General features: G+C 39.8%; 1 protein-coding gene across 13 annotated transcripts in view; it reads right to left on the bottom strand.

Annotated features, from left to right (window-relative positions):
* SYTL5 (synaptotagmin like 5) overlaps positions 1-16,747 on the bottom strand; it is a 247,856-nt gene that overhangs the window by 121,047 nt on the left and 110,062 nt on the right. The gene's annotated exons all lie outside the window — the stretch shown is intronic.

Below are 16,747 nucleotides of genomic sequence, written 5' to 3'. Positions count from 1 at the left end.
AAGCAATTAGCTGCCTGGAAGAGGAAGCCACAGAAGCTTCACAAAGCTTCTTTGATTCCTTGATGTCTTTACACAATCCTCAATCTGATCTAGCAGAGCACATCAAGGCTCAAGAGAAATAATGAGCAAGCGAGGACTATACAGCGGTCCAGAGCATCAGGCTCTGAAGTCAGACTCCCTGGGTTCAAATCCTGGCCTTGTCCCTTATTTCCTTGGAGACTTTAAGAAAATTACTTAGCCTCTCTGTCTCAAGACTTAAAGAGACTTAACCTGTCTGTGTCTCGAAATATTCCCTGTGTAAAAAAAAAAAATCATAGTAGTTACAACCTCATAGGGTTCTTGTGCCCATTAAGTAAGATGATGCTGTCGTGAGCATAAGTAAAGTGTGAAGCACAGCTTGGCACACAGTAGTTGTGGAATAGACCATTCTAGTATGCGTCTCCAAATCTGTGTTCTCCATTTCTCTATTAGTGGAATGTTCAGCTAGGCTCATGGCCTCTCAGAGTAAAGACTATATTTCCCAGCATGACCTGCAGTTAGTTTTGCCATGAGACTAAATGTTGGCCAATGTGATGTGATCAGAAATGATACAGGCAACCTCTAGGTCATGCCCCTAATGGAAAAGCGGTATCCCTGTCCCTTGAACCCTTCTTCCTTCCCAGAGGCTGGGATGAGAACATAGGGGTGAGCCATCTTGGATGAAGAGCCAAACTCTCAAGATGGTAGAACTACAAAAGGCAAGGCACCCAGACCCATGCTATAATGGGGCCACCATTAACGACATCACAAAGCTGCCAAACAACCCAGACTTTTCCATTAGAGAGCAATGTATTATATTTCCATCTCGTTTAAGCCTTAATTAAAACGTGTCTCTGTCACCCACAGCCAAACTTATTTCCCAAACAAATACAATAAGAACTCTGCAAATATTAGCTCTTTTTATTATTGTCCACTTGCAGAGATGTTGCTATCAGGTTTTGCTTCAGCCTCTGCTGCAGTGCCTGCCAGCTAAATCCTTGTCTAAGGCTAGAGTTTCACATTCCTTTAAGAGAACAAAACCATGGTGACTAACGAAACATATTGCCCGAGCCAGAAACAATGAGACAAAAAGCACTTGAAATAATATATGTGGGCAGAATAATGTCACAGCAGCCTGATGCCAATGGCTGCATGCCTCCTATCACTCCCGTCTTTTGTTCACATCCAGAGGCAATGCCATCAACACTGGGGCTATTTCATATTTGCCTAAGGAAAATCCAGATGTGACCGGACCTCCTTTCTGTACTCTGAATACACAAATGTGACTTTTTCATTTTGATTGTAGATTCTGTGTGTAGAACCTATTATTAAAAGCTAACCATCATAACACTTAGCCACAATAATGACGGGCACTCTGTTTTAAGTGTCCTACTCTTTTTTTTTTTTTTTTAATTTATTATTATTAATTTATTACAGCTTGCCATATGTTGATGTTATATAGATTGATACTGTATCAGCTCATTTTAATGTAGGAAATGTATGATAGCATTCTTCCTATTTCATCCCTCCAATCCTTTGTGCTATTGTTGTCATATACTTTCCTACTACATATTTATACACGCCACGATATTATTTTTCTTTAAAAATCAATTTTTGTTTCAAATAATTTAGAAAGAGGAAAAAAACCCCAGTGTATTATATAGTTACCTAAATATTTACCATTTCCTAAACCCGTTGATTCTTTTTATGGATCCAAATTTCTAACTAATATAATTCTTCATAAGCCTGAAGAATTTCATTTAGCATCTATTGTAGTGTAACGTGTTGATAAAAATCCTCAACAAGGGAAGAATAGAAGAGAGTATCCTCCAGATAAGCACATACAAAAAATCTTACATAACATACATAAAGGTAAAAAACTGAATGCCTGATCTATACTGTTGGGTGCAAGGCATAGATATTCACTCTTACATCTTCTACTCAACATTGTACTGCAGGTTTTAAACAGTGCAGTTAGGCAAGAAAAAAGTAAAAGACATCCTGACTGGACAAGAAAACATAAAACTGTCTTGATTCACAGACAACAGGATCATCTATGTGGAACACCTAAGGAATCTACATAAAAGATGTGAAAACTAATAAATGAATTTAGCAACTTGAAAGTTACAATGGACGTATACAAAGTCAAAAATTAGAATTAAAAAAAACTGCACTATTTACAATATCAATAAAACAGGGAATACTTAGGTATAAATCTAACCAAATATTGTAAGATTTGTATGCTGAAAGCTGCAAAACATTGATGAGAAAAACTAATGTTAAGTGTCCTACTCTTAAACGTTGACAGTAACCCATGAGAAAGACATTATGATTCTGATTTTATAGATAAGAAAGTGGACTCTCAGAAAGGAAACTTCACAGGGCTATTAAGTGGTGCAGTCAAGATTCAGATCCAGAGTTTTATTTTCCCAAATCTGTTCTTTTCCCTACACCAGGCTCCCCTCATTGCCTCTCAATGTATTAAAATATTGTTGCTCAGAAAGAACACTGTATTTATATTAAGGACTGCTATTGCTCCTCAACAAACACCACTATAAACTTTATAAAGCTTTTGATTAGTTTTCAAGTCAAAGGCTATTAAAAACAATCAAGACCATCCAAGAATTGGGGAAAAGTTTCACTCAGATAGAAAGCTACTTCACAGAACGTGAATAAGGAACAGAATTGAAAGAACGCTTGACTACATAAAGAAATCTTCGGACTTCCCTGGTGGTCCAGTGGTAAAGAATCCGCCTTAAAATGTAGGGGAGGCAGGTTCGATCCCTGGTTGGGGAACTAAGATCCCACATGCCTCGGGGCAACTAAGCCCGCACGCCACAACTACTAAGCTCGTGTGCCGTGTGCCTCAACTAGAGAGACTGCGTGCTGCAAACTACAGAGCCCACGTGCCCTGGAGCCGGCGCGCCGCAACTAGAGAACAGAAAACCTGCACGCCACAACTAGAGTAGCCTGCGTGCCGCAACAAAGAGCCCGCATGCTGCAACGAAAGATCCCACATGCCTCAATGAAGATCCTGCATGCCACAACTAAGACCTGACACAGCCAAATAATAAAAATTAAATAAATAAATAAATAATAAATAAATCTTTTTAAAAAATAAAGAAAGAAAGAAAACTTGCGATTTGTGTTGATTTAATGTGTTTCGAAATTGTCTCGGGAATTCCCTGGTGGTCCAGTGGTTAGGACTCTGCGCTTTCACTGCCCTGGGCCCGGGTTCAATCCCTGGCCAAGGAACTAAGTTCCCGCAAGCCGCACAGTGTGACCAAAAAAAGAAAAAAGAAAAGAAATTGTCTCAAGGAAAGGGGGCACTGTGAAATATTCATGTCTGCAGATGATACCAAGCACTTTCCGGTAGTAAAACACTTGGCTCATAGGAACATACCAGGAGATCTCTCAAAGCCATGTGAACAGACAGGCAACTGTTTATTATCTATAGTCTTAAAATCATAGCAGAAATTGATCTCATATGTAACTATCAAACCAAGTCTTCCACCTGGGAACACCTTGACATAAATATCATCTCTTTCCTGGCCTGACAAGGAACAAGGACGTATTCTACTAGTCTGAAACCCAAAGGATACCTTTCTTGAGTATCAAAAACAGTAGAAAGATGCTCATCATCGCTAATTATTAGAGAAATGCAAATCCAAACTGCAATGAGGTACTAACTCACACCAGTCAGAAGGATCATCATTAAAAAGTCTACAAATAATAAATGCTGGAGAGGGTATGGAGAAAGGGGACCCTCTTACTCTGTTGGTGGGAATGCAAGTTGGTGCAGCCACTATGGAAAACTGTATGGAGGTTCCTCAAGAAACTAAAAATAGAGTTGCCATATGATCGAGCAATCCCACTCCTAGGCATATACTCAGACAAAACTATAATTCAAAAAGATACATGCATTCCGATGTTCACAGCAGCACTATTTACAATAGCCAAGACATGGAAATAACCTAAATGTCCATCGACAGATGAATGGATAAAGAAGATGTGGTACATATATACAATGGAATATTACTCAGCCATTAAAAAGAACAAAAGAATGCCATTTGCAGCAACATAGATGGACCTAGAGACTATCATACTGAGCAAAGTAAGCCAGAAAGAGAAAGACAAATATCATTCGACATCACTTATATGTGGAATCTAAAATATAACACAAATGAACATATCTATGAAACAAAAACAGACTCACAGATGTAGAGAGCAGACTTGTGGTTGCCAAGGGGGAGGAGGATGGGAGAGGGAAGGATGGGGAGTTTGGGATTAGCAGATGCAAACTATTATATATAGATGGATAAATAACAAGGTCCTACTGTATAGCATAGCGAACCATATACAATATCCTATGATAAACCATAATGGAAAATATGAAAAAGAATATATATACATGTAGAATTGAGTCACTTTGCTGTACAGTGGAAATTAAACACAACACTGTAAATCAACTATACTCCAATAAAATTTTTTTAAAAACCAGGAGAAAGTCCTTTTATCCACATGGTAAATTACTCAGAGAGAGAGGACGTGGAGATAGAATCAGTACAATAAGAAGTAGGAAACCTGCACTTGTTTTAAAAAACAAAAAAAAAGGATAAAATATTGGGCTTTTAAAGATTATTGCTATGACAATGAAAGGATAGAATTGACTTGATGGGAGGGAATTGGGCATTCATACACAAAAAAGATAATTTAAAGAGAACATGTTGCCCTTGAAAAATTCTTTAAAACTACTTCTGCTGCTGAATACAGGTACATACTAGCTTTAATTTTTATAAAGAGATAGCTGAAGTTTACTTCTGAACTGTCTCTAAATTGAATTTGTGTAAACTAAATAATTTTAAATGCAGCAAAAAAGGAGTTACATGCACAGCAAAGGCAGTTATCAGTACTTAATTTTTCCCATTTACCTCTTTAGGTGCTTATGGGGACTTATATTTCCATAGATAAAGATTATTTCAAAAAACACTTTCAGCAGTTTTCCTAGTTATCAGTATATGGTACAAGAAATGTCAAATCACCATTTCTTTGAAATTCATTGAGGATGAATATAAATGTTGTTTTATGTGCTATGATTTTTTTCTTAAATGCTTCATTGAAAATCACCACTGACATTTAATTGCTTTCAGAGTCCATAAAAAGGAAGATGAGATTTGTGCTGAGGAATAAACGAATCTGATCCATAAGATGCATGATCTTAATTGCTGCACCCATTTTCTCAAATTGCTGGTTGTCTCCCAACATTCCTTTTACCCTTTTAGAGCCATAAAACTTCCAAAAGTGAGTTGTTCACATGGCCACGCAGAGTAAAAACTACATTTCCCAGTTAAATATGCAAGCTCCCTTGCAGCTAAGTATGGCCATGTGACTACACTCTGGCCAACAGGATGTAAGCAAGGTCATCTGTGAAACTTCTCAGAAATGTCCTTAAGGAAAGGGAAACTGTCTTTTTTTCTGCCCTTGTCCCTTCTCCCTGCTGAATGGAATTAGGGCAGTAATGATGGGAGCTGGAGCAGCCATCTTGGACCATGAGGTGTGACTCAGACTCTTCCCTTGACCAAACTTTAGACAGGCTCCTCTGAGGTCTCTTTTCGACTAGACCTCGTCCTTGGGCCCTGTCTTCAACCTGCAGAGCCCAGATTCAGTAAGAGTCCTGCTAAATCAGTTCAGCGAGAATCCCGTGCCCCCCGCCCCCTTGATATCTGACATCACTCTGGCCTGCCTTCAGCAAGAGTTCTGTTAAGTCAATTTAGTAAGAATCCCCTTACCATCAATGTCTCCTCTTACGTAATTTTCCATTAATTGACCCCCTCACTCTACTTACTGGCTATATGTCCCCAACTGCTTTTGCTCTATTTGGAGTTGAACCTGATCTCCCTCTCCTACTACCATAGTCTTTGTTTTTACTTTTATTTTTTCATGATAGTCTTGAAATCTATGGCAATAGTCCTGAATAGAGTCTTCCTTCCCATTTTAATAAGTGTCAGAATAACTTTTTACTTTAACAGGTGTTAGCCCATGTTGAAGAGGGCACAACAGCCAATTAGAAGGACCCTGGGCCTCCGATGAGCATGAAGCCACCATTACCAGCCCTGGGTTGCTTTCCTCATGACTTCATCAAGGTAAAAAAAGAAAAAAACCTTCTCTCTTACTTAAGCCACTGTTATTTTGATTTTCTGATGCTCAGAGCTGAACTTACCCTAATTTCCATACCAATAAATAGCATGTATGCTGTTACAGAAGTAGAGAAGAATGCAAATCCTGCCTTTAAAATATGAATTGTAGAGAGTCTGGCAAAGATGTAAGTTATTTGTATTTTAAATCAAATTGACATACTCTTTGTGTAAGTTATTGTGAAAGTGGAGACTTTGCACAATCCAATAAAATATAACTTTGCTTCTGTTAAATTAGAAATTAATTCATCTCCATCTCCTATGCCTTGTACATAATAAGTACTCAATGAATTTTTGCTGAATCTTGGAAATTATTTCCAATATATGACAAAAATAATTCATACGAATAAATGTTAAAACAACACTAACATCCAATAATAATAGACAATGCTAATAAAAAATCCACTTAAGAGGGAATACAAACGGCTAACAATCATGTAAAAACACTAATAATCACACAAATGCAAATTAACATAGGACACTACTTTATCAAATTAGTAAAGATTTATAACAATAATTCTGATGTTGGCAGTGATATAATGTAATAGTCTAGTGAAGAGGAAATGGACACATTTCTGGAAAACAATTTTTCAATTTAAAGGAAATATAAATCAAAATATGAATCATAATATAGTAAAAAATTAAGACAGAAGATTTAAGAATAAGGATGTTCATGGAAATTAGAATAGTTAAAATATTGCACATCCATGTTATGAAATCTTATCCAGCTAATAAAAATGATGCTTCAAAAGAATTTTGAATGACATCAAAAATGTTCATTAGGGCTTCCCTGGTGGCGCAGTGGTTGAGAATCTGCCTGCCAATGCAGGGGACACGGGTTCGAGCCCTGGTCTGGGAAGATCCCACATGCCACGGAGCAACTGGGCCCGTGAGCCACAACTACTGAGCCTGCGCGTCTGGAGCCTGTGCCCCGCAGCGGGAGGGGCCACGATGGTGAGAGGCCCGCGCACCGCAATGAAGAGTGGCCCCCGCACCACGATGAAGCGTGGCCCCCGCTTGCCGCAACTGGAGAAAGCCCTCGCACGAAACGAAGACCCAACACAGCTATAAATAAATAAATAAATAAATAAAGTAGCTATTAGTTTAAAAAAAAAAAAATGTTCATTAAATAACATTAAGCAAAGATAGAGGATACAAAGTTACATATATAATGTGGTTCCAATTATGTGAAAATTACATGTGCACAAAGAAAAGCAACAGAAAGCAAATTCAACAAAAGTGGAAAATATCTCTGGTAAGAGGGATCTCATGTGAGTTTATAAAGTTCATACTGTATGTATTTTCTAATTTTCTATAATAAACATAACTACTTCCATAATGAAAAATGTATCAGAAGATATTAAATATTTAATTGTGAATTAAGAATTTATTATACAAAAATATTGTAGATATTGATGCCCTTTATAGATCCTAGTGCATTACTGAGTTTAAAAACTTAAAAAATCTCTTGCCGTTAGAAGTTTTATCAATTTTAGATATTTGCATGAAATGTTTACCAGTTATGCTTAATTACTCTGCAATGAAATAATGATTAGAAAAATTATTAAATGCATGTCAGCCTAATCTTATTACACAGTTAAATCAATTAAACCCTAACTCCTATTACTATAGGAACCTTCAGATAAACTGTTGATATAAAATGGTCATATTCCTGAAATCTAAAATGTTAGAGGTAACTATCTATCTATCTATCTATCTATTTATTTATGGCTGCGTTGGGTCTTCGCTGCTGTGCGCGGGCTTTCTCTAATTGTGGCGAGCAGGGGCTACTCTTCGCTGCTGTGCGTGGGCTTCTCACTGCGGTGTCTTCTCTTGCTGCGGAGCACGGGCTCAAGGCACTCGGGCTCCAGTAGCTGTGGCTCGAAGGCTCTAGAGCGCAGGCTCAGTAGTTGTGGCGCACGGACTTAGTTGTTCCGCGGTCTGTGGGATCTTCCCGGACCAGGGCTCGAACCCGTGTCCCCTGCATTGGCAGGTGGATTCTTAACCACTGCACCACCAGGGAAGCCCGAGGTAACATTTTTGTTAGTGAAGAGTTCACTTATATTTCCTTAGAAATAAAATGCCCATTTCCCCAGGGATACAGTTGGTATTAGCTTAGTTAGATCTTCCCTTATGAACTGACCTAACTTTGGGAGATGAGTCTTCATTCACTCTCTCAGCCCTGACATCCTACCCTACAGACATTCAGCCATGCTGTAGATTACATGGGCTTTATAGTTCTGTGTTTCTTCAATTTACAGTAAAAGGGAATGGTAGTTTCCTGAATGTGAGTGCAAATGAATCCCTGCTGCCTAGGGGTAATGTCCTCTACACCGATTCTGGCTAGAGACAGTACACAAGGAAAGAAAAGGATAATGAAAGGGGAATTCGGAGAATCAAAGAGATATATACAGCTGACTCTTGAACAACACGGGTTTGAACTGCATGGGGCCACTTATATGTGGATTTTTTTCAATAGTAAATACTACAGTATTACGTGATCTGCAGTTAGTTGAATCCTTGGATACAGAACCATGGATACAGAGGGCCAACTGTAAGTTATACTCTGATTTTTGACTGCACAAAGGGTGAGTGCCCCTAACCCACGCATTGTTCAAGGGTCAACTGTGTGTGTGTGTATACACACACACACACACACACACACACATATTGCATATATACACACACAAACTCTACATAGGTAACAATTTTGCTCATGACTATGATGACCATATTATTTCAAACAAAAAAAAAACAGTCTGGCAAGTATAAGTTTAATTATTTAGACAATCTAGGGTTTAAAATGTCACCAAATACCAGGTATTTGTGACCCTGTGCCTATGATAAGACTTAACAATAAGAATTACTTGAAGGAAAATCCTGTAAATCAAATTTTAAGTTAGTTTCCCTATATGTGTATATATATTGAAATTAGTAAGGTCTTTAGTGGGAAAACCCCTAAGGTTTTAAATTTGTTTAAGGCAGAGCCAGATTTTTTTTTTTCCAGATCTCTGTGACTCATTAAGAGTTTGGGTTCCATTTGAGAACAACGATGTTCATGCTGGGAGGTTCTGTTAATCCATTAAGAAGCTTTGTGGCAATTCTATTAGGATTAAAACAAGACGTTTACCAAACTAGAAGTCCACTCCAATAGTTCTCCTGGTGTTTTATGGGGACAGTCAGTCTACGCTCTTGAGAAGGTCAAACCAATTCTGTTCTTGGTGGCAGTGATAAGATTTGAAAAAACAGCCCCACAGATCAAACATTTGTAGGGTATTAAGATATTGTTTTTGGCACTTGTTGGTCGCCCTTACTTCCCGGGTGAATGGATAATTCTTGAAATCGCTTCAAATCCATTTGAACCAAATATTTAGCTTATCTGCAGGATTCCAAACAGCCAATTTAAATGCACTTTCCCCTTTTGTTTCTCCCTCCTTCTCTTTCTTCCCCCATCCTGCTGTGAAATGATGGAATCAAATCCAAAGACAAAGCCATAAGGTGGATGGCAGTTCCCAAGCTGATCTCTGTGGTCTCTTGATGATACTAACCTCTGGTTTGCTTGGTGGCCCGTCTCAGCTGGGCTAGCTGTGTGGAACAAATCATTATACGCTTGCACTTTGGTTCTCAGTCAGCATAAAGGGTAGAACAACATAAGGAACTCTTGTCAGTTTTTATTGTGTGAGAGCAACGCTTCAATAAAAGTCATAGTAACTTTGGATAATGTTATACAGCTTACAGGTCAGAGCTTTCAGTAAATACCAGGCTAAAGAAATGTTTTCTGTTTTGTTCCATTTCTCTGACAGCTATTAGTAAAGCTGTAGGCTTTCAACAGGGTCGGAATAGGCGCAATTACCGCATAAGCATCCCAGCACAGAGGAAAAGGAAGCAATATGGAATGAGAGAATCTCGGCTCTGATCTTTATCAGTTGGGCAAATTATTTAATCTAAGGTTCAGTTGCCACAGCTATACTACATTATAATAGTACATACACCTCAGGGATGACATGAGGATTAAATGAGTATCCATTTGTGAATTGAGTAATCCATTCTCCGGCGTGAGGGAGGCACTGGAGAGTTTGACACCTCTTTTATTCTAGCCCCCCTGAGAGGTCAGATATATCACTCAGAAGTTAAAAGTGACCTAAGAGTGGAGCGTGAGCTCTGGGGCCAGACTGTGGGGAATGCAAATCACAGTTCTGCTACTTACTTACTAGCTGTGCGATCTGGGATGAGTTATTTAACTTTGCACTTCAGTTCCCCCACCTATAAATAGGGAAATTAATACTTCTTACCTCATTGGGGAAATGGAGTTGTAATCTGTCCCTTGCAATTGTGCAGAATCTCCTGCTATTTCTTGCTATTTTCTATACCTCCAGATTCATTATGTTGTTCTTCTACAGAGGCAATGAAACACATTGAAGCTGTCCAGCACAAGAGCCACTACAAATTGCGTGAGGCATCAAAATCTCCTAGAGATGGAAGGACCCTGTGAAATCATCTAACCTCCCAGACAGAAGCCCATGTTCTACCTCTGATAGCTGACGGCTTCTAGTCAAACTCCATCTTCTCTCTTAGGCTATAAATGTCCTGCTTCTCCCCAAGATGGCTTATCAAGCTTTCAGGTGTATGCAGCTATTCCCAAGGCTAGAATTTACCAAGTTGCTGTTTTCAACACCAAAGGTCAGCAAACTACAGCCCTTGGGCCAAATCCAGCCCACTGCCTGTTTTTATAAATAAAGCTTTATTGGAACACAGCCACATCCAATGGTTTACATATTGTCTATTGCTTCTTTCACCTTGCAATGGCCGAGTGAAATAGTCACAACAGAGAGCATATGCCCTGTAGAGCGTGAAACATTCTCTATCTGGCCCTTTACAGAAAGTTTGCTGACCCTTGGTTTAGACCATAGATAAAGCCTGATCCATGACTGCAAACTGTTTTATGTTTATGGACCCAACAAGCATTAAGATTGTGTCTCTGCTCACCTGCATTATTCTAACAATGAATACAGAGTGCTTGGTTCATAGAACATGCTCAACAAATGTTGATTACTCTTGAGTTCTGGGGATTGTAGGATGCTCTTGGCTTCACGTAACAGAAAATCTGATCCAAACTGCTATAAATAACACTGAAATATATTATATTGCTTAAAGAATAAGGCCAGAAGTGTGGCAGGTTCTAGTATATCAGGGTGCTGACAACAATTCTCTGCCAATCTTTTGGCTCCGCTTCATCATTGTGCTGGCTTTTATACTCAGCAGCAACCAGGATGACATGGGTCACTGAACCCATCCAGTGAGAAAGAGAACCTTCCATAAATTCAGGCTATATATGTCTGAGTGGGTCATCTTTGGTCTCATGTCCACCACCAGACCAATAATAATTGGCAGAGGAATCCCAGTCAAGGGATGACCGTCCTAAAAAATCCACTGCTGGAGCTGAGCAAAACTGAGTTTTGGGGTAGGGATGAAGAAAAGAGAAATGTACGCAGTAAGACAACCAATAAAGTTCACCACTGAGACAAGTCCAAGAATAGGTGCCAAACAGAACATAAGGCCAGATAATGTTTTCCTGCATTGTGGCTAAATGGAAATGACAGCCTCTAGGTGACAATATAGCCCACAAATGAACTGCTGAAATGAAGTTGTAACAGGGAAGAACAAAATCTGACTCCGTGCTGGATCTGTTTCTTCTACTTTAACCTTTGCTCTCCCTTGCTTTTTGTTACTATAATCACCAAAAGGATGTTGCCTATAGCTATTAGCATACATAATGGCCTCCCTTGGGGAACCCTGCCCCTCTGCCTGAATGTTAAACTAAAGTGCCTTTGTTCAGCTCACAGGGAAACATTCTGACCCTGCTCACCTGTGAATGGGTGCAAGAAAGAAGAAATAAACACATCCCCCGGGGGCTTCCCTGGTGGCACAGTGGTTAAGAATCTGCCTGCTAATGCAGGGGACACGGGTTCGAGCCCTGGTCTGGGAAGATCCCACATGCCACAGAGCAAGTAGGCCCGTGCACCACAACTACTGAGCCTGTGCATCTGGAGCCTGTGCTCCGCAACGAGAGGCCGCGATAGTGAGAGGCCCGCACATCGTGATGAAGAGTGGCCCCCGCTTGCCACAACTAGAGAAAGCCCTTGCACAGAAACGAAAACCCAACAAACACAGCCAAAAATAAATAAATAAATAAATAAATCGAACACACGCAAAAAAAACACATCCCCTCTCTGAGGCTGGCCAAATCAGGAGATGTTTTGTAAGACTTATGGCCTTTTTACATTACTTCCTCACCTCCTCCCCCTCTCTGTTCTATAAAAGAAACTGGCATCCAGACCCCGATAAGATGGTACTCCGGGACATTAGTCTGCCATCTTCTCGGATGCCCAGCTTTCCGAATAAAGTCGTCTTCCTTGCCTCAACACCTCGTCTCCCGATTTATTGGCCTGTTGTGCGGCGAGCAGAGTGAGCTTGGACTCGGTAACACAGTCACTTATAAGTTGAAGATTTCCTATATATAGGCCAATACCACAAAGTAGACATTGAACAGTATTTGTTTTTAGGTGTGAAAGATCAAGTAGGGTAAGAATTTTTTAATGAGGTTTTTTTTTGGAGTAGATACTATGCAGCATGTATTCATATTTGTTAGGCTGAGTTCTTCCAAAGTTAGAAAAACCTAAGGAACAAAATGATCAATAAAGATTTTTATTTCGTGGTTCCAAATGGTCGGTATTTTTTTCCATTTGCAATTACTGTTGATAGCTCAATTTTCTTTGCCTCAGTTCTTCCCTCTTCCTTCATTGCATTAAAGCCATCAATACAGCTAAGTGATTTGTTCTTCACAGAGAATATTTTACAAACTTACTTTCTAATAGTTGAAACCTGTGTCTAGATATCTCCTACCTCTTCTTCCTTCTTAGTCGGAAGGAGAAGAATAAATATATTTGAGCCTCTTGGATCAACCTAAAATGCTCTGGTAGTTGGCAAATGTCTCTTCCCAGCCTACAATTCATGCCTGGAGGTAATTATCAGACTTTTCATGTGCCTTTGGGTGCAGAGCACCTTTAGAAGGACCTAGAGGTCAGTCCCACTGAAACCGAGCAGGAGCAGGACCCCGTGGGGCTCCTGGGCACGGAAAGCCTTTCAAACAGTTGCTAATCAGGGAAGGGAGGGGGATGCAGAGACAAGGGAGGAGCAGCCAAGAAACAATAGTGCAGCCTTGGGGCAGGGTCCTGGTTCCCCATCAAGGGATACACATAACAATATCTTTGAGCTCTTCTGCAGAACTAAAAACCCCACCAAATGGAAGATGTTAACTACTTGATGAAGCACTCTTCATTCCAGAGAAGGTCACAGTTCACCCATCATCACCTGACTCCAGATGATCTCTGGATTGAAGGAATGCAGGCCCTGCACGCACCCTGCTCCTTATCAGCAACCCCGCCCCCCTGATTATAAAACTCCTCACAAACCCCCTACCCTCACCCCCTGCATTGGGACACACAGTTTTGAGGGCATTAGCCCATTGTGGCCCCCTTTGCAATAAAGCTATTCTTTTCTACCTCACCCAAAACTCTGTCTCCGCAATTTAATTAGGTGTCGGAGTACAGAGGCCAGATTCGGCTTCACCACCTTATTTAATGCCACACACTTCAGTGGCTATACGGACTGTGGAGCACAGTTGGGCGACAGGCCTAAAATGTTGATTCAATGCCATTTTTACACTCTTTCATTGTTATATTTTTCCTTATCTCTAAGGACAACCTACTCAAGCAAATAAATATACAAACAAACAAGAAATCCACTGCTTCCCAAACTCCAATGTACTAACTTTCCAGATCAGTTTCTTCTTAGTAATCATCATAATTCTTAAAAATTTTCTTTGGCTTCCACTTCCTTCTGAAACTTACTAGCAGAATCTGAAGGCAAATTTGTGGGTCATGGTAAACAGCTGAAACACAGTTGATCTATACTTGCCAATGTCAAAATCCTTTTCCCATTTCAAGGCTACGCTCAAATGTTAGCTCTTCTATGAAACCATTCCTTCCATTTCTATCTTACCCATAATAAGTTACTTATTCCTCCAGACTCCCACAAAATATCAACCTACACCTCTGTAGCATAGTGAAAACAATGGTTGTAATAGCTAGCACGAATGTTTACAGTTGCAGTAAAATCTGCTACACCATAAGTTCTTTGTGTTGATGATTTTGGATGATATCAAGGAAAACAGACTAAGTTCACTGACTGGTCTGACAAATCTCCTGGTTGGGCTTTTGAGAAGCTCAGAGATGTAGATACCTGTGCAAGTGATTTATGAAGTGCTCTCAGGAGGAATGTGTAAGGGAGTAGGGGAGGCAGGAAAGGGAAGAGAGGGGGGACTAAGGAAGACTGTGATTTTTACCTGAAGGCCAGTCTCAGCATGATCCCATGGGGAGCTCTGAAGCAGAAGTTGCACTGTCGAGTCTGTCTTGCCTTGAGGCAAGGGTTTCTGTACCCATCAGCCACTGGCCCGGGGTGGCCCAGTAGGGACAGAAACTCAAGTTTATCTGGCATTTGTGGCTCTCTACGCCTATGGGCAACTCCAGCCACCCAAAGGTAGTCCTCTAAAGAAGGTAGTAGGTGCCAGTCTTTAGAAGTAAAGCACGTGGAAACTGGGAGATGAGAGCACAGATCCAACAAAGGGGCTCAAAAGGATCGGAGTGGAGCACTGATGGTATTCACAACAACTCATAAACCAAGGGCAACACAAACCAATGATAAGCCTAATGATGTTAGCCAGCGATTATTAAGTGCTTACTGTAGGCCAGCCTTGTTCTAAGCTCTTGGTAATATTAGCTTATTTAATCCTTACAACAGCCTAATGAGGTAGCTAATGTTATTATTTCTGTTTTGTCAAATGAGGAATGTAGATCTATGGAGGCAACTAGTCTAAAGTGACACAAAGACTTCATGGTGTAACTAAGATTTGAATCAACAAACATAGATGGGTGATTCAACAGCAACGCACTCTAAACCCATGCCACCCATGTTGGCGTGGCTTCTCAGTACAGGAAGCTGTGAATAGTGGCAGAGCCTTGAGTCATTTGGCCTGGGCTCCTGTCTTGGTAGCTCAGAACAAAACGAGACAACGCATCTAACACAGTTAGTGCAGAAAAAAACTGGACGAGCTAAATATTAGCCAGTGTTGTTATTAAAGAAGGGAACAAGACATTGCCCCTTTCAAAAAAAATCTATTTTCTATAAAAGTATCTCTTCGATCTGTAAAAAGCCTTTCTTCTGCTATCCTCTAAATGTTTAAAGAGCCAGGAAATCAACAGCTTTATTCTTGATAGCTCTGTTGTATATGACACAATTGTTACCGAAAATAAGGAAAGAAGGCAAGGGAAGATAGAGAAAAAGGAAGAAGGAGTGTAACAGATTATTACTAACAGTTATTGAGAATGACAGGAACAAATATTCTGAACAAAGTCCTGTTCATTGTACTTCAGTCTTTCCAGGGATCTGGTTATTAAATTGTTTTTTCCTAAACAGGGTGATTTTGAATTCCCCCCGAGAATGTTATCAATAATTGCTTTGTACCTTGCCCCCCATAAACAATATAACTTTTTGCAGCGCATTAGAAAATTTAGCCACTTTTCATGACTGGACTACCAATGCCAAAAATGTTACTGATTTCTTGAAAATCATTAACTGCATTTCATTGCCACCTGAATTCTAAGCACAGAGAAAGTGCAATAATTTTAATCAAAGCCTTTGTTTAAGATTGGCAGAATACCTTGAAATGACGGAAATAAAAATTCTGAGCTCTTCTCTATGAAATAAGTATCAATCAAGAATATTTCAATATCTTTCCAATTCTAAGGATCCTAGTTCCTTTAGGCACATTAAATATTTTTGCAACATGTGAAGATAATCTTATGATGAATTTTCTCCTCAAGTAAAATAAACATAAGCTTCTGATTGCAGTTTTGGTAGACACGCGATGTACAAAAGCTACATGTTGCACAGTAGTAGGCAGTGACTGAGGAGGGAACTCTGTTTATCTTTGCTCCTCTACTCAGAGGTGAGACATAATAACCAAATATATTTAACAAGCAGGACAGGACAGGCAGCAACCAAACAGAATGAATGTGGCAACCAATCAGAACGATGCTCCGATCATTTGGAACAGATCATGTAACCAATCAGAATGGATACTGGCTGAAAGACAGATGAGGTCACACCTGGGGATCCAGCTAAATATTAACCCTGCCTACAACTGATGTGAAACTCAACTCTGCCCACATTACTCAACTTTCCTCACACAGAAACTTATTTCAAGAAATTCAGATGATTTCTGGGATACAATGGGAACTTTTCACTTTCCAGATCCCCTTCCTCTCCCAGCTCTGGTCAAGGCAAATTCCCACTAAGACTGACCTAAGAAAGGCATTATAAATAAATAATAGTTAACATTTATTGTGCACTTAAGTACCAGGCACTACACATTATCTTCCTTAATCTTTGCAACAACCCTATAAGATGAGTGCTAC

Source organism: Balaenoptera acutorostrata, chromosome X (genome assembly GCF_949987535.1).
Source record: "Balaenoptera acutorostrata chromosome X, mBalAcu1.1, whole genome shotgun sequence".
Taxonomy (NCBI): domain Eukaryota; kingdom Metazoa; phylum Chordata; class Mammalia; order Artiodactyla; family Balaenopteridae; genus Balaenoptera; species Balaenoptera acutorostrata.
This window is presented reverse-complemented; position numbering and strand designations above follow the sequence as displayed.